The 19429-nt window shown below is 40.4% G+C and overlaps 1 long non-coding RNA gene across 1 annotated transcript; it reads right to left on the bottom strand.

Annotated features, from left to right (window-relative positions):
- Positions 1-5632: 5632 nt before the first annotated feature.
- Positions 5633-18292, bottom strand: LOC140516075 (uncharacterized). The gene is made up of 2 exons (XR_011971280.1): positions 18255-18292; positions 5633-7550 (listed from the first exon to the last, which is right to left on the bottom strand). It is a non-coding gene; the product is annotated as an uncharacterized lncRNA (long non-coding RNA).
- Positions 18293-19429: the final 1137 nt, after the last annotated feature.

The following is a 19429-nucleotide window of genomic DNA, read 5'->3' as shown; positions in this document are numbered from 1 at the left end:
CTGGTATTTTCTTTTTTTTTTTTTTTTTTCTTTTTTTTAAACTGCTTTCTTTATTTTTTTTTTAATTTTTTTATTTTTTTAATGTTTAACAATCACTGCCATACAATTGCGATTTTATCCCTCCCCACCCACCCCCCACTACCTCCCTCCCTCCCCACGACTGCATACAATTCTGTATAGATTCTACATATACTTTCCTATTGAGTATATTTTCACTATAGTCATGCTATGTAGTCAGACTAAGATAAATGAAAGAATCCGTATAACAAATCAGAACATGATACACAAACACATACACATACACAAACATGATCTGCTACATTATGTGAGTGACTTCCATATTTCTCTCTCTGAGTGTGGAAGGCATTTTGCCTTGAGGTCCACCATTGGGATTTTTTTTTTTTCAGAAGTTCTTGTGTTATTACAAAAATCTAAGTCTACCAGAAAAAACTCTCACACACTGTGGTTGTTGCTGTGCATAAAGTTCTCCTGGTTCTGAGCTCTGGTATTTTCATCAAGAATGCTTGAAAGTCCTCTATTTCATTGAATGACCATTTTTCCCCTGAAGTATTATACTCAGTTTTGCTGGGTAGGTGATTCTTGGTTTTAGTCCTAGTTCCTTTGACTTCTGGAAAATCCTATTCCAAGCCCTTAGATGTCTTAATGTAGAAGCTACTAGATCTTGTGCTATCCTGATTGTATTTTCACAATACTCGAGTTGTTTCTTCCTAGCTGCTTGCAATATTTTCTCCTTGACCTGGGAACTCTGGAATTTGGTTATAATATTTCTAGGAGTTTTTCTTTTCAAATCTCTTTCAGGAGATGATCTGTGAATTCTTTCAATATTTATTTTACCGTCTGGTCCCAGAATATCAGGGCAGTTTTCCTTGATAATTTCATGAAAGATGATGTCTAGGCTCTTTTTTTGATCATGACTTTCAGGCAGTCCCATAATTTTTAAATTGTCTCTCCTGTATCTATTTTCCAGGTCAATTATTTTTCCAATGAGATATTTCACATTGTCTTCTATTTTTTCATTCTTTTGGTTTTGTTTTGTAATTTCTTGGTTTCTCATTTGCTGCATTCTCATTTTTAAAGAACTATTTTCTTCAGTGAGGTTTTGAACCTCTTTTTTCATTTGACTAATTCTGCTCTTTAAAGCATTCTTCTCCTCATTGACTTTTTGGATCTCTTTTGCCATTTGAGTTAGTCTATTTTTAAAGGTATTATTTTCTTCAGCATTTTTTTGGGTCTCCTCTAGCAAGGTGTTGACCCACTTTTTATGCTTTTCTTGCATCTCTCTCATTTCTCTTCCCAATTTTTCCTCCACCTCTCTTACTTGATTTTCAAAATCCTTTTTGAGCTCTTCCATGGCCTGAGATCATTACATATTTATTTTGGAGGTTTTGAATACAGAAGCCTTGACTTCCTCTGATGGTATGCATTGTTCCTCCTCATCTGAAAGGATGGAAGAAAATATCTGCCCACCAATAAAGTAACCTTCTATTGTCTTATTCTTTTCCCCTTTTTTGGCATTTTTCCAGCCAGTTACTGGACTTTTGAGTTCTTTGTCAAGGGGAGGGTATACTCTGGGGACCTTTAAGTTCTCAGTTCCCCCATGGTGGCACAATCAATGGAGAGGAGTTTCTTCTCCTGGCCTGTGCTCTGATCTGTGAACAGGATTCCCTCTCCAGAGCCTCCACCAGCTCCACCACACCAGCCAGCATTCCTCCTCATCCCAGGGCCACCACTCAGGGCTGATATTCAGATCAGCTGTTCAATTTCCTCAGGGGCTTTAAGCCAGGGTTCCAACAATGGAAGATGCTGCTGGGGCTAGACCTCCACGTTCCCTTCTCACCCAGGTGAAAGAGCTTTCTCACTGACCTTTGAAACTGTCTGGTGTTTGTCTGGAATCTGAGACCCACAGCTGCTGCTGATGGTGCCTTAAAAACTGCTCTAGTCCTGTCCTTGCCATAGCACAGCCCATGCTGTGCTGCTCTCAGCTCTGCACTGGTGCAATAGACCTTTCCTGTCAGCCTTCCAGGCTGCCTTGGGCTGGAAATCTCTTTCATTCTGTCGTTTTGTGGCTTCTGCTGCTCTAGAATTTGTTTAGAGTCATTTTTTACAAGTATTTTATTGGCTGTGGGAGGAGAGCTTCTAGAGGTGTGTCCTTCTACCCCACTATCTTGACTCTGCTCCCTGGCTACTTCCTAAACAAGTCTATTCAATGAATGGCCATTATTTCACCCTAAGTGTGTTCCCGCAAAGACCTTGGCCTAAAGGGCCCAAGGTCTCCCAGTGCATCTAGGAGAAAGAAGGACCAACAATATAGATTTAGTAATAGCTCCAGGAGAGCACCACCTAGTGTCCCCCTCAGATATTGGACTTTTCATTGGTCATTCTATGTCCATTTCCTACTGTTCTGTTCTGACTCTTAGAAACCCTACTTTTATTGGACTTTAACCAATGTGACAGCTCAATTCTGGTTAAAAGAGGCAGAACAGAGTCAAATGAAATAATGAATTTGCAAGTAATACATTCCTTCAGTATAATCAGGAATTGAGACTAAGTCATCAGTATTAAAATTACTTATTTCACATAATCCTATAAAAAGCTATCTGACAGCACAAGATTTAATAGAAATGGAGATAGCACTGAACTAGTTTCACCCTATGGTACACATATTTTTTTGAGTAAAATACTAATGTTTCCCATAATCTGAAGAAAACAAATGCAGGAAAAATGACTGATGATTTTAATAATGATTCTTAGTCTTGAAGGAAATTGATGAGATAAATACCAGAAGTTGGACTAAGGCTTTACGAATATTAAATCAGGCATGCAAGAGAATATTTTCAAGTGCCCGTGGCTAGTAAAAATAATAATAACCTTGAGTGATACAAAATCAGACAGTAAGTGAGTGTACAGATATAGTCTTTATAGTGAGTACTAAAGATGTGATTCTAATCTGACTCCTCTGACTCCCAAAATCCAGTGTTCTTATACCTATACCATGTTATTCTTCTCTCTCTTCATCTGTGATGCTCCATTCTGAACAAAGCCATATCCCTCTCAGTCACTACCAACCTTCTCAAATTTATAGTCCATATTGTTTGCCTCAGTTACCTCTCTACCCAGTCATTCCTTAAGCCCCTAAATGGATCCATGGGTAGGCATAGATTTAGAGGGCAGGATTTGAACCCAGGTCTTCCTGACTCAAAAATCAGTTTGGGAAAAAAAAGATTAGTGGATACAGATCCACTAGATCATCCTGCCTCCTATAATCTCATCTCACTTAGGTTACTCTCATCTCTCTAGAGGTACTAAGACTAGAAGTATAGGGGATCAGCTTCTTTTTTTCATTTTAAAAGAAAAATCATTTCCAAAGAATGTCAACTCTCACCTAGTAAACATTCAATAGATATCTGTTAGCCTGAATTGAATTCTTTCACTTCCTTTCCATATACTGTATTGTATTTTACCCAAACTTTGTCTTTAGCTAAAATGAGAATTTTCAAAAGAATTATACAACAGCTTAGTCTGTTACTCTATCAACTGGTGAAACAATCATCAATTCATCACCAACAGTGATAGAAAATTCTTGAAGGTGTCCAATCATGGAAATCACTTGTAAATAATGTTTATGCCCTGCTGAACTTATGTATAAGAAGTCCTAATTCAGCTTAAGAAATGGTCTTGGATGTCCTTGGGAGACTTACTTCTTTTGAGATTTAGAATTAATACCCAATTAGTAGAATCAGAATATAACATAAAATTATACAATAAAAACGTAATTGCCTTTGATTCAATTAACAGCTTACAGAAGATTATACCCTCTCCTGCCAGTTTCCCAATCACAAAACCCCATGAAAACATTGACAGTAACTCTGCTATGCTTACAAAAGAATTCATGTGAATTTCATCAGAATATTTATTTTGTTCTGACATTCATTCCAAGACCTGGCTGGGAACAGATGTTCAGAGACTTCTGAATTGAATGACTTTGGCCAAAGAAAACCTCACATGGGCCGAAGGCTTGCTGGGCCAAACAATTTATTATATGCAAGAGTCAGAGAAGAAAAAAATCTTAAAGACCTTTGTATATGTGGAAGAGTTGGAACAATTAGGAAAGACATTATTAGACTCAAAAATTTTGAGGAAGTGCTGAGTATATTGTGCACAAAATCTAAGTTAAAAGTTCCTTATTTATTAGATTTCAAATCAATTCAGATTAGAAAAAAACCCTGCCATCTGTCAAGCTACTATTGCCTGTCCAGCACAGGGTTAGGCTCTGTGGAGGGGTGTGAGAAGGGAATTCAACAAAAGAAGTGTAGAGATTAGGGTAACAGCACTCCCTGGGAAGTGATGGCACAACTTGTCTCCCAGAACTAGATGAGCTCACTCTCTTCTTCCCATTTCCCCTTACCTTTGAGTCAGTGTAGACTGATTCACCGAATTGATAGCAATGCTCCTGGACGTAGATTTTGGGGCTTCAGAAAGGGGAAGTAGGGATTGGCAATGAGATTCTTTTGTGGTAGAATGAAGGGAGCTTGGATTTGGAGTCAAAGAGTAGGACTCGAATCCTGTCTCTGTTCCTGATGACCTCTGTGACCCTGAGCAAGTCCTTTAAGGCCTCTGAGCTCCCACATCTGTAAAATGAAAGGACTGGATTTGATGGTCTCTGAAATTCTTTCCAACTTTCAATCTATGACCCTATGTGTTATTCTGAGCAAGTCCCTTCCCCTCCCTGGGCCTCAGTTTCCTCATCTGGAAAATGAGGAGCTTGGTCTAGCTGGCCTCTGAGGTCCTTTCCAGCTATAGATCTAAAAATCCGAATTCCCTCCATACCTGTGTATACTTGCTTTCCCTTCATATTATCCATTGAGTCAGAATCTGCCTCTTCCATCAGTATCTTTCATTCACTGTTCCTAATTCTGCTCTCTGGGTCCAAGCTTAATCTTTCCTACTGACAATCCTTCTAGTATTAGAAGATGGCTTTCTTCTCCCCCCGAGTCTTCTCTTCTCCAGCTTAAACTCTGATACATACAAATTATTGTTATAATATTATACAAAAATAAATATATATGGAGGAGCTAGATCCTAGAAAGAATCCTATGGATTCCCAGGTAGGATATGGATTCCTAGAAAGCTGAATTCATATCACAAGAGTGTTATGAAGTAGTGCTTTGCAAACTGTGAACTTCCCTATTGATCTAAGCTGTTAATTATGGAAAGAGAGTTCTCTGGCTTAGAGGATTTGCTTTCCAATTCCAACTCAATTATTTGCTACCTGTGTTAATTTGTTATTCATGTCTCTGGATCTCAGTTTCCTCATCTGCAACATTAGCAGTTTGCGATTGAATCTACCCAGTTCTAAATATAATGATTCTATGTGATTCAGCATCAGCACTTAGTCTAGCCCATACCTAAATGAGAAAGTCCTATACCACACTCTTAAGAAGAAGTCAATCAGGTTCAGCTTGCAGATCACCAGTAACAAGAAGCTCACTACCTCCCAAAGTCACCCATTCCACTTTGAGACCAGTCCAATTATAAGAAAGTTATTCTATTATTAGCAGGATTTTACTGAGCCAGTGTCTAACCTGAGAATGATGAAACAGCAGGCCAGAGATAAAATGCCAGTAATCAGGTAGCCATTTAATTAATTAGTTTCATTATGAGGAACAGATTTGCAAATCGAGAATTCTCCTGATCAGAGTTCCATGTTGCTGAAGTGAAGATAAAGATTATATACATAAATCACAAGTGGAAAGGGAGGGGGGAAGGTGGATTACAAGCAGTCCTTCCCAGGACCAGGGTGGTTTCCCATGACAAACCCACAAGTGGAAGACAATACAACAATTCTGGAGTCCTGTGGGAACAATACTGCTCCAGCCCTTGGGGGTCATTACTTAGTGATCACAGGACCAGAGTTCTGTGATGAGAACAGGTTCTACAGTCTTTGATTCGCTTCACTTCAGGTACATAGGCAGAAGGATGCCAGTGATTGTGAGCCTTGTTAAGGCTTGATTGATGAATTCAAACTGCATTGTGAGTCTACCTCACAAGTTGGAAAAGGCAATTCTGCAAAATCTAATCTATTAGTATATTCATTACACATCATATTGATTATTATAAAAATCTGAATTCCCTCTACACCTGTATATAGCTTGCTTTCCTTCCATACTATCCATTGAGCCAGAATCTGCCTCTTCCATCAGTATCTTCCATCCACTGTGTATGTTTTGCTCTCTGGGTCCAAGCCTAATCTTTCTTTCTGACAATCCTTTTAGTATTAGAAGATGGCCTTCTCCCCCTGAGTCTTCTTTTCTCCAGCTTAAACACTCCTAGCTCCTCCATGAAGTCCTAAGATATGAACTCAAGCTCCTTCCCCATCCTGGTTGCCTTCTGCGTGCTCTTCAGCTCATGAGTGCTGAACACAAGATTTGAAATGATGTCTGATCAGGGCAGAAGACAGAGTACATCAGCATTATCATCTCCCTTACTTGGGGAAATTGAGTAATGCTAAGTGCCATTCATGTAAATAGTATTACCACTTAAACAGATGTTCGTCAAACCACTGGCATTTAACAGAATCGCTATTTATCAGTGAATCAATGAATGAAAAAGTGCTTATTCAATATTACTATATGCAAAGCTCTATTAGAGGATACATAGATAAGGGTTCAGCTGCCAGTTGGAAGGAAAGGTCCCACTTCACGAATGTGAAGTGTCCAGATTTTCAGATGTTTGTTGCATGACTTTTGTTTAGTTATGTGGAGATTTTTGTTTTGTTTTGTTTTCTGTGAATGTCTGGCACATTACAATCCTCAGACATTGTACTGGCATAATCATTGACTTGCACATTCAGCAATAACATTTTAACAGGGTTTATAAGCCAGCAATGTTTTCAGTTCATAAATAAAGATTCAAAAATCATATACAAGAATGGATTTAAATCTGCTGAATGTAAAGACTGAACTTCACATCACTGTAAGTTTAGTGATTGTTTATAGTATTAGCTTAGTACTAGCACGGCATGTGCTGTATATGTTCTGATTTTATTAGAATAAAAAGTTGAACTGCAGAAAAAAGTGAGCAAGTCCTTTCTCCTCCCTGGGCTTCAGTTTCCTCATCTGGAAAATGAGGAGGTTGGACTAGTTGGCCTCTGAACACTTTTCCAGCTCTAGATTTAGGATTTCATGTCCAAAAGCAGAGTTCATGATGATGCATCATCTTTAATGTCATTTCCACTGATGAAATCATACCTCTAACTGATGTTAAACACTTTCACAAAGTCTTCAGTAGTGATGGGCTTCAGCACCCACAGAAGCAGTGGCCAGATTGCATCTCCATAAGCCTCGTTTTCTAAAATGATACAGTCAGGGTTGGGCTAGAAGAAGGGCCCATCGTCAGGAGGGTGCTGCCACTCCCAGGGCTCTTGGGCTTACATGTTCGCTGGGGGCAATTGGTCAGCAGTTAGTAATGACGGTGATAATAGTAGGCTCCCTTTCCACAGTGCTTTCTACTCTCTATAACAGTTGTAGGGCCTAGGATGCAAAAGGGAAAAGAACAAGTATTTAGTATGCACCTACTATGTTCCAGACACCATGCTAAGTGCTTTTACAAATATCTCATTTGATCCTCACAACAACCCTGGGAGGTTAAGTGGTATTATGATCCCCATTTTACAGATGAGGAAACTGAGTTGGATGGAGATGAAATGACTTGCCAAGAGTCATGCAACTAGTAAGTATCTGAGGCTGGATTTGAACTCAGGTCTTCCTGAATCTAGACCTAGTCCTTCATCCACTGGATCACCAAACTGCCTTAATCATAATGGTGCAGGGCTCTATGCCAGTGAAATCACAGGTCCAGCAAAAACAAAAAAAACCCCCTAACACCCAGGAAAGCTCTTCTGACTCCAGAACCAGGGTTATTCCCATGGGGCCATGCTTCCAGGACACAGAGAAGTAAATATAAAGTCATGTCAAGAGGTAGATCTAGAGTTGGACAAGACCTTCAGGTAGGATGTTTCCAAATTGTTTAGGATCTTGAATAGTAGATTCAGAAACATGAGATGACTCAGGAGGAGAAAGTGAGGTTGGTGACCTTGCACAGTCCTCCTTCACTCAAAACAAAGTCAAGTGCAAATCATGTCATCATTTCTCTGATGTCATGATCTTCTTTAAAAACAAAGGATGAACACAGACAGACAGATTATAACTCCTAATTTTAAGAAAACCTATGGATTTTGTTACCAGTTCAGGCTGATTATTCCAGGAAATCATGGATACGGGATACATTTAACTGGCATAGATCATAGCCCATCCCCACTTTCCCATTCTCTGTGGTTCTTGTGTATGCCTTCCTACAAACTCCCAATAGACTAGAGACCTTGTTCCAGGTCTTTTCATATTCCGTGGCTGTTCATTGGCCAGTAGACCCTTTGGGTCTAAGGGATAATGCTGACTGTATTCATTTTATAGATAAGTAAACTGAGTCTCAAAGAGAGATTAAGTAACATGCCTAAGGTCACAGAGGCAATAAGAGGCAGAGCTGAGATTTAAAGCCAGGTCCACTGGTTCCAATGAAACAGTGTTTCTGCTATAGGCCATTAGCTGGCACAGTAGTTAGAGCACAGGTCCTGGAGTCAGGAAAAACTGAGTTCAAATTCAGCCTCAGATTGAACATGAGTTCACACAACATGAGATGTGTGTCCCTGGATAGGTCACTTAACCTCTGCCTGCCTCATTTTCCTCAACTAGAAAATGATCATAATAGCACCTTCCTCCCATGGTTATTGCGAGGAACAACTGATAATATCTATATAGCATTTAGTACAGAGCCTGGCACATAGTAGGTAGTTAGTAAATGCTTATTTTCTTCCCCATTCCCTTACAGTGCTTGCCTTTCTGGGAGTTATACTTCTAGTCAAAGAATCATACTAGAAGAAAACTCATAGTTTGATTCCCCTTCTAATATACCTGTCCTCTCTATAATATGCCAAACAATTGGTCATCCAGTATCCATGTGAACACCAATAATGATGGAGAACTCACTACCTCACAAGCATTCAATGCATTCCATTTTTAGATTATTCTAAGAATTAGAAATTTATTCCTTATAATGAGATAAAATCTGCCCTCCAATTGTTCCTAATTCTGCCTGCTGAGGCCAAACCCAACTGATCTAATTCCTGCTCCATACAACAGCCATTCAAATACTTGAATCAATCAAGTATTTATTAGACATCTACTATAAGCCACATATTCTGCTGGGAACTAGGAATACAAAAGAAAGAAATGAAACAGACTCTGCCATTAAGGAACTTATATTCTATTAAGTGAGACAATATATAAGTGCTTACATATATAAGCGCTTACAAAATATATGCCAAAATAAATATCTAAATAAAAGAAAATTTTGGAGGAATAGTATTAGGTAACTGGGGGATAATGAAAGGCTTCATGTAGAGATGGGCATTTCAGCTTAGCTTTGAAGGAAATAAGACAGAGAGTGAGACAGAGGTGAGGAGGAAGACCATTGCAGATGTGGTACCCAGCATATACAAATGCATAGAGATGGGAGATAGTATTATGGGAAAGGAATAACATGAAAGACCAAATGGCTAGGTTGTAGAGAGGTTAAGGGGAAGTAATATATAATAAAGTTGGAAAGACAGAGCCTTAATTGTGTAATATTTTAAATACCAAAAATTGGCTCTTCCTAGAGTCAATAAGGGGCCACTGAAGTTCATTGAGTAGAAGAGTTACATGGGCAGAACTTGCTTCACTTTAGAAAAAAAAATCATCTTGGCCCCTTTGTAGAGGATCGATTAGAGCAAGCCTACACAACATATAGCCCACAGACCACTTGCAACCTGCTAAAGGATGCAAAATGTAGAGGATGTAAAACAAGTTTGCACAACATAATGCCCACGGGCTGCTTTGGGGAGCCAGTCATATGTTGTACAGGCCTGCATTCAAGAGAGGAGAGAGACTTGAGACAGGATGTTCTGAGCTAGGCTTGACTCAGGCCTGGTAGTTTCAGTTTAATAATGGAAGAAAATGATATGCCAGTTGGTTATCTAACATTTACAAAGTGAGATTTACTACAAGGGAAGGATATTCAACAAGAATTTGCATTGAGGACTCTACTCACCTGCCTCTGACTTGCCCATTGTGGTCTTCTAGCCACACCTCAGAGAGGGGCTCCCAAAACTGAAGCCTCTAGGCCCCTGAATCATTCAGATTCAAGAACAGTTTCTACTTTTTAAGGAAAAACTAGCTTTATTTACACGGAAATGGCGGGGTGGCGGGGTGTTAGGATACCACCCATACTACACAAGATAACTGAGAAGTCCGGGTGAAAGGTGATGAGGGCTTGAACTAGAGAAGAACAAATGTAAGAGATACTATAGAGATATAAAAGATGAGGTAACTGCTTAGATGTATGGTCAGGGAGAATGAGGATCACAGGATGATTCTAAGGTTGGGAAGATAAGGAATTCTGTTCTAGACATTTTGAACTTAAGATACCTATGAAACATTCAGATTGAAATGTTAAATAGACAGTTAGTGATGTCAGATGGAAATCAGAAGAGGAACTAGGCCTGGATTTATAGATATGGATGATATCTTTATAAAGATGACATCTAAGCCTGTGGGACATGATGCTGTTATGAAAAGAGAATGTGGAAAGAAAATAGAAGAAGAGCTGAGACAAAGCTTTGAGGAACACCCAGAAATGTGTGATGTGAGTGATGAACCAGCAAGAGACTAAAAAGGAAAAGTTTCACTTGAAGAGTGAGGTCTTAAGGCAGATTAAAAACAATTGAGAAATAAGAGAAGGGACAGCAATGAGAGTAGACAGTTTTTGACTGTGAAAGGGAGGAGAGAAATAGAATGATAGCTTGCAGGAAAAGCATTATCATTCACTCTCTCCCCTCTTCCCCACAAAGTCTTCTTTTCTCTAGCCTGAACATCTGCAACCCTTAAAGTGCAAAATACATATCTGCCATTATCACCATCATCGATCATCATTCTTTTGACAAGTCCTCATATAACATGGCTTTGAATCCTAGTGCCATCCTCAACACCCTCCTCTTTATATATGCTCCAACTTATCAGTGCTTCTTCGAAAGGGGCATCTAGAAGAAAACATAGACAAGTATAACAGTTTTGAAAGTTACATATTGAGAGGATTCTGGAAAGATGGCGGAGTAGGTTAGAAAATGTTCTGCTCTCCAAATTTCCTCCACAAAAAAAGACACAACATCCCTTAGAGGGAACATGGAGCAGAGAAATAAACTAAAGTCAGGGTAAAGCAGTTGTCCTCCTAAGACAACATGAGAAGACCCCAGGAAAGACCCGACCTCCAGGGGCAGAGGTATGGCCTGAGTGAAGGGCAAACACCTCCAGGTTAACTCTTTGGAATCAACAAATAGCAGGTCTTGAGGGTAGCTGGGTTGGGAGGCAGCCTCAGCCTTAGAAACTTTCATCTCACCCACAGTGTGTGGGTCTGATGTCTGAGAAGGAGAAAATTGAAGGACCTTCCACTGTCAAGGGATGCCAAGCACAGCTGTGCTGATCAGATGTATCCTGAGTTGTGGTTGTGAGGAGTAGAGGCTAGCACACACCTGGTGAGTGCAGTAGCAGAAGGCCGTGGGCACTTGCAGGACAGAAGAGTCCCTGCTTTCAGTTCCAGGGCAGAGAGGACAGCTGTAGTTTGCAGTCACCAGAGGGGCCACAGGGAGTAAGATCATTTATGGGACATTGTGACCTGGAACTGTAGCCATGGCTTAGGAGTGGAGAGGAGAGCCCAAGGTTGAGCCCGGGACAGACCTCAGAAAATACTAGTAAGAAGGACCTGAGGCTTGGGGCATTACTCCCCCATACCTTGAGACTAGAACTTGATCACACTAATAGCTGCAAAAAAAATAAAACAAAACAGAAATATAATAAAAAAGAGCAAACAAAGGAGAAAGAACCCAACATAGATAGCTACTATGGGGATAGAGAAGATCTGAGTTCACGTACAGAGGAACATAATGAAACTAAAAAAGCAACTCCCTTTTCAATAAGAAACATTAAATGGTCCCAAGCACAAAAAGATTTCTTAGAAAGAACTTAAAAAGGACTTTAAAAATCAAATAAGAGAGATAAAGGAAAAAATTAGGGGAACAAAGAGCAATCCAAGAAAATCAGGAAAATTATGAAAAGGAAGTCAACCAAGTTGAAATAAAGAATCAAAAACTTAAGGAAGAAAATAATTCCTTGAAAACTAGAATTGGGCAAAGGGAAGCTAATGACATTCTAAGACACCAATAAATCATAAAACAAAATCAAAAGAATGAAAAAATAGAAGAGAATATGAAACATCTCATCAGAAAAACAGCTGATCTGGAGAATGGAACGAGGAGAAATAATATAAGAAGAATCTTGATATAATATTACAAGAAATTGTCAAGGAAAATGGCCCTATAGAAGAAAAAAGTTCACCAGTCACCACCTGAAAGAGATCTCAGGAGGAAAACTTGCAGGAATATCATAGCCAAGTTTGAAAGTTCCCATGTTATGGAGAAAATATTGGAAGCAAAAATTAAAAAAATGTAAATATCATGGAGCTACAACAAGGATTACATAAGACCTAGCAGCTAGTATGTTGAAGGACTGTAGGTTTTAGAACACTGTATTTAGAAGAGCAAAAGAGCTAGGGTCATGACCAAGGGTACCTTATCCAGCAAAGTTAAGTATAATCCTGAATGAAAAAGAAAATGGACATTTAATGAACTGAAAGACTTTCAGTTATGTATGACAAAAACAGCAGAACTTAAGGAAAAATTTGACATATAGCATTGAGGAGAAATATAAAGTAAGTATTAGGAACATATACAGGACTCAATAAGGTCAAATCATTTACTTCTTATATATGAAAATATCAGTTCTGTTATGATTAGCACTTTTTATTTGGGTAGTTTGAAAGAAAAGGTTGGGCTGGGTTGAGTATGATGGGGTGATTCTAAAAAACCTGTGTAGGGAGAGAGAAGGAGAAATTAGCTCGTACAAATGAGACAAAAAAGGAAAAACTGGTACAGAAGAAGTGGGGAGGGCAGATAGTGTTGAAACCTTACTCTCATTGGGAATGGGTTAAAGAGGAAATACACACACACATACACACACACACACACATATATGGGTATAAAAATCTTCTATATTCAGAAAGAAATAAGAGGGCAAAGGGATAGGGTGGAAGGACAGTTGATAAGGGAGGGATTCTTGGAGGGGTGGGTAGGTTAAGGAATAGGAGGGCAAGGTAGCAGGTAGAAGTAAAGTAGAGGAGTCAGGAGGGATAGGAAATAAGAGACACATAAACATAAAATAAAGATCAGGAGTAGAATTTATTAGGGAAGAAAAGCAGGAGTAGTAATCATGATCTCAGACAAAGTTAAAGCTCAATGGATTTAATCAAAAGAGAAAAATAGGGAAACTACACTAATTTCAGCCATATTAATCAATATTATTTTAGCTTTTTTAAAATAACTATAATATTGGAATACTGCTGTGGTATAGAAAATGATGAGTTGGTGGACTTAATAAAATGCGGAAAAACTTGGACTTATGAAGGAAGATATTATCCACCTTACATGGATACATATGAATGTTTATGTCTATATGTATGATCATAGATATCTAAGTATATGTCTGTATATATGTCTGTGTGTATATGTATGTATATCTGCACTTAATTGTAGCCTTTTGGGGGAAGGGGGGAGGCAGGGGGAGAAAGACAACAGCAGAGAACAAAAGAAAACTTACAAGAAAAGACGAACGGCTCTGAACATAATGTGTCGTATTTATTATATAGACTTTCTTGAAATGGAAATTTATTGCAGTATATTTTGAATCCTCTCTTACGTGCTGCTGTGCACATGGTGATAACAAAATAAACAATAATAATAAAGAAGAAAGTTACATGCTGAATTTATTATATGCTTAAAAGGAAAAGCCAGTTCTATGTAATTTGAGACCCATGGTTTCAAGTATAATCATCTCTTCCTATTCTACTTTGCAAATGGAAATAATCATACTGTTTGATGTTTGTCAAATCCAGAATTATCTTTAAAAATTGTTTTTTTAAACAAAAGAAAAGAAAATATGGTATCTAAAATGAGATATAGGCTTCCAGGTGTGGTTCAGGAAGTAAATAATCCAGTGGGACCTTTCTCTTATTTCAGACATTATATTTCCATTTGCATAGTAGAAATGTGCAGGAGCTTTCAGGCAGGTACATCACATTGTTGAGTCATACAAAGCCCGCAGTCAATGCAGCCTGTATTTTTCACATAACTTGATTCTAGCCTGTCTTCCCACCACATATATTTCTCCACTTGGTTTTGTTTTATCTTAAGTGCTAACTTGGCAATTAATTTTCATTAAATCCTCATTGGATTCTTTTCACTGTTCAAGTCCACAGATCTGTTTGGATCCTGATTCATCCATTTTATCAGCAATTCCTTTCTACCCCTCCCAGTTCTGTGTCATTTGCAAATTGGGTGATAATATATATAAAGAAGAAAGTTATAAATTATTACCCAATTATTTCTTCAAGGCCCAAAGAGGTATCACTCATATTGTTTTACTAGTCAGGATTAAAAGAACAGAGAAATACAGGAAGATAGATTGCATCCCACTATTATGACAAACTCTACCCGTGTAGAATTCCATCCTGGTTCTGTACTTGACCTCGAGGACTTTCAAATCATACCTTAGCTGCAGCCTTATCCTGGACATTCACTCAGCCCGTGGGGCATCCTTGTTCTCAAACAACCAAATATCTAGGGCCTTCTCACCCTGAAATATCCCTCCATCAGGCGGGCACCCCCCATTGGTGAATTCCTTCTGCAGCCTTGTGGGAGGGTCAGGCTGACCATGCTTCTTTACCCTCCCAACTCTTCTTCTGACTTTCTGGACTTCAAAAGCATGCCTTAGCTGCTATCTCATCTGGGAACTAAGCACCTGGAGCTTTCCCTCTTTGGAACATCCATCTACTCTCATGGCTTTCTCACCCTGGAATATCCCTCTGTCAGGCTGGCCGCCTTTTGGTGAGTTCTTTCTAGGCCTTCAGTCAGTCAACTTTCACCGCTCAACACCCCCCCAACATCCCCTCAGCTGCCTTCTCCCCAACTCTGCTCCTGACTTTTTAGACTTCAAAACCAAGTCCCCACATGGGTACCTTACTTTTCCCCTGCCCCAACATTTCCAGGTCCTTTTGGTGTGTTGAATTCCTCCATTAAGGGCAGAGATTATCTTTCATTATTGGACTGTTTATTTCCCCAGCACTTGGCAAAGTATCTGGAATGCAGTAGGACCTTGATAAAGGATTGTTGCCATACAATATGATGATAAAGTAAAAGGAGAAAATCATATGGAGTAGTGGAAAGAACAATGGACTTGGAGTACACAGACCCAAGTTCAAGTCCCAAGTCTACTACTTGCTAGCTGTGTCACTAGACGGATCTCTTCCCACTCCCACCTTCCCTGAGCCTCGGTTTTTGAGTGTATAAAGTGAGAATGTCATACATTAGATCATCCTGGAAGTTCCTTTCAGATTTACCAATCTAAGAGAGGAAATTTTTAACTAGTATACCAGAATTCATCTGCTTCATTATTATTTCCTACCCCTCTCAACCTTAAGAAGTTATGTATTCATTCCATAGATGGAGCAATTGTGATTTCTCACATTTAGAACAAATACCTCTTTTGAAATTCCCTTCGAACTTTATGGCATATTCTTTTAAATCACTTTCCTTTTTGGTTGAATGCTAAGTGCGATGCCTGGCTATGCTTGTTTCCTTTCCCCCTTGTGTAAGGAAGGTGATCTACTGATATAGATCAGCCTTTTCTCTTCCACTTAGAGGCCTAGAGAGGCCCCTGGAGCACAGAGAGGTTAAGGGACTTGTCCAGGGACACACAGCCACTATGCCAGAAGTAAGGTGTCTTCCTGACTCTTAAGCTGGCTCTCTCTCTCCACTGCACAACCACTGCCTCTCACCAAATCTTGCTAGTAGTAAAGCATCTTGCTTGGAACATGTCTTTGCTTTTTAGAAACATCCACTTACATTCAGTTTAAAAAACTAAGACTCATCTACAGCTGAGTCATGGTAGATAATCAGGCTGGAGAATACTGGTTTGGGGTAAAATACAAGATGCAGCTTTCAAGTCCAAAGGCTGGTTTTCTCTGGTTCTTTTGAACAACAGCCCTCATTTGGCTAGAGCAGTTGTGGCATATTGTTTAAAAAGCAATCTCATGGCTTTATAGTCAGCCCTTGTACGTCAACAACGTCTTCTGGCTTCTTCCAAAGCCTGTTGAGGCTAAAAGGTAGGAGCATTATTTCTGAAAGCAGGTAACTATTTATTCCCCACTACTCACACTGAGAACAGGAATGAATACATCTCTAGAAAATACAAATGGAAAACCATTTCCACAATTGATCATATTAATAAGGCAAACATTCACCTCTGTGGGTGAGAGAAAGCACAGGATGACAGTGGGAGGCTGAGGGTGGGGTGGGGTGGGGAGGAGAAGGGCAGTCCATGTTTACCAAGCAGAGGAAGTAGAGCAAGAGAAGGAAAAACAGAAGGAAGAAGAAGAGAAAGGAAGGAGGAGCAAGAAGGAAGGGAGAATAGTAACTTCTCAAGCTCAGCTGTTCAAAGGGATGAGCTGAGCTCAGAATTTTAAAAAAATTCTTCTGGAGATTTTATTTGTGCTTCAGCAGACTGATGAAGGGTCTTTGGCTGAGACTCAGGATGCTGTCCTAGTCAGTCATTTAAAATCACATCTTCTCCCTCTATTGCATTTTTGTATAATAAGAACAAAGAGTTGTGAGGTACCTTAAGGTTTGCAAAGTGCTTTCACTACATTAGCTCACTTGATCCTCACCAAGACTCTGGGAGGTAGGTGCTATTATTATCCCATTTGGCAGATGAGCAAATAGAGGCTGAGAACTAGTAAGTGGTCTGCCCAGGATCACATGGAGAGTAAGACTATATGCAAGATCCAAACTGGTGTCCTCTTGGTGATGATGAGTGCAGGCTTCTAGCCCCTGTGCCAGCTAGCCTCCTGAGCCCCTGTGTAATCCCATAAGCCACAGCAGGCCTGCTGAAGCCAGCAGGTGATGTCCTGTTATCCCAGAACATTTTAGAAATGAGGAAAAATGAGTATCCAGTGATTCACCCAAAGTTTCCCTTTTGGGGCAGCAGGGCTGGGCCTTGAATCCAGGCCCTCTGACCCCTGTTCTGTGTTCTGGACTGTGGCTACAATTCTGGATTTCCCTGTGAGCTGTTCTGTATTCACATCTGAGAGGAGTCCTTGCTCTTGGTTCTCGGTTCTAACAATCTAAAATTCTGCAGGGGAAGTCAGTCCAGAAGAGTTAGGAAGCCCTCAAGAATGAAATTCTGCAGACCCAAACAAACCATTGCCATGAGGAAGAAAAGGGGAGGGGAGGGAGGGCTGCCTCAAGAGCCTGGTGTGGCTGCATGCACAGGGACCTCTTTGCCAACCTCAGGGCTAAAGGGATGGTCCATGAACACAGAGAAAGGAAGCAGGCATCAGCAAGGGTCAGCTTGGCTTCATCGTGGTCACACCAGGAGCCAGACTGAACAGTGAGTAGAGCTTGGGACCTGGGTCCAAATCCTACCTCACATGCTTACTAGTTGTGTGACCCTGGGCAAGTCATAGAACCTGTCTCCATTTGCCCCTTAGTACAGTGGGGGTAACACTAGCACCTCCCTCCCAGGGCTGTTTCTAGGCTCACACTGGACACTCCATGCCAAGAGCTTTGCATGCCCTGAAGTACTGTATAAACACTAGCTGTCATTATCAGGAATAACCATTTATCCAGATGTTTGCAGAACCTTGACAAAGTCCCTCATGGTGTCCTTGGGATTGAGTTGGGGCCATAGGGGTGAGGTGTAGGCACGCTTGGGTGGACTGGGAACTGGGCTGAATGACTGGACACAGAGAGCCATTCCTGGCTCAGTGTCAGCTCTATTGAATCCCCCTCTGGGATCTGGGCTGTTCATCCAATCCCTGGATTAAATGGGCTTCCTTTGGAGTTGGCTCACTTTTCTGATTTGCAGGTGCCATAAAGCTGAGGGGACTGCTGGATGACAGTCAGTATGTGAAAGGCCTCAGTGGCCTAGAAGGAAATGAACAATTAATCAATCAACAAGCATTTATTATGAACTCACCCTCTGCCAGGGAAGGTGGTCAGCACTGTGAAGGCAAAGAAAAGCAAAGGAGATTCAATTTAAAAGAAAGAAATATAAAGTCCTACATTAGGATTCAAGAAATCAGCACAAGTAGGGAAGCTTCGAGGGTGGGAAAAACAGGGAATTGAGCAGGTCTCCTAGTAACCCTCATAGCTCAAGTGGTCTTGACCTTTCTGGAGACCATGGGTGGTGACCCCCTCCCCCCCCTGCTCCCGGTCTGCTCAGCTCACACCTGGAACATTTTATCTGATTTGGGGAAACACATATTAGAAAGGTCATTGGCAAGGCAATCAATAAACATTGCTTAGCCCACCCTCAAGAACCTTACAATCTAATGGGTGAAGACAAAACACACAAGGAAGTTGAAGGGGGCGAATGACTCCCCTGGAGGCATGATGAAGAGGTCTGAAAGCATCCCAAAGCAGACCAGCTGGTGGGGAAGGGGGAGCTGCCTGTCCTGGGCCCGTCCTCCCATGGAGGTTTTGGAGCTCATGGCTCTGCTCTCCAACCACAGGGTTCCCAGAGGAAGGTGACCAGTATGGGAAGGGAACTGGAGACTGGGCTGTACAAGGAATGGCCGAAGGGATTAGTGTTGTGGAGCCTAGAGAAGAGTTGGGGGATCATGCTGGCAGTCACAGAGAAGGCATATAGGACTTTGACTGAGCTCCCGTGGGCAGAATAAGAAAAATGGGTAGAAGTTGTACAGTCAGGTTACAGTTCCATGCAAGAGGGAACTTTGAAAAACTGGAATGGGATGCACATAGTGGGGGTGGGAGGAGGAGGAGGACAGGTGGAGAGGGAGGAGGAAAAGGAAGAAGGAGAAGGAAGGGGAGCTCACCTCAAGGTAAAAGGACTAGAACTTCAGGCAAATGCCACAGCTCCTGAAAAACCTGGGTACTTAGGCAAAAGCCTAGTGTTATGCAAGCACTGTTCTGACCATATGATTCCCCTTTTCAATAAACACTCTATATTAATGTTTATATATTCATATGTGATATACATACACATGTATATCTATATATTGGGGAGGAGAAAGGGGGAATATAGAAAGAAGGAGAAAGATAAAGTTTATATATCTTGAATACTAAACTCTCATCAGAGAAATTTGATACAAAGGTTTGTTTGGTTTTTTCCATCAAACCATTTCCCTTCTT

This window comes from Notamacropus eugenii, chromosome X (assembly GCF_028372415.1).
Source record: "Notamacropus eugenii isolate mMacEug1 chromosome X, mMacEug1.pri_v2, whole genome shotgun sequence".
Lineage (NCBI taxonomy): Eukaryota > Metazoa > Chordata > Mammalia > Diprotodontia > Macropodidae > Notamacropus > Notamacropus eugenii.
The sequence above is the reverse complement of the archived record's forward strand: the minus strand, read 5'-3'. Positions and strand labels throughout refer to the sequence as shown.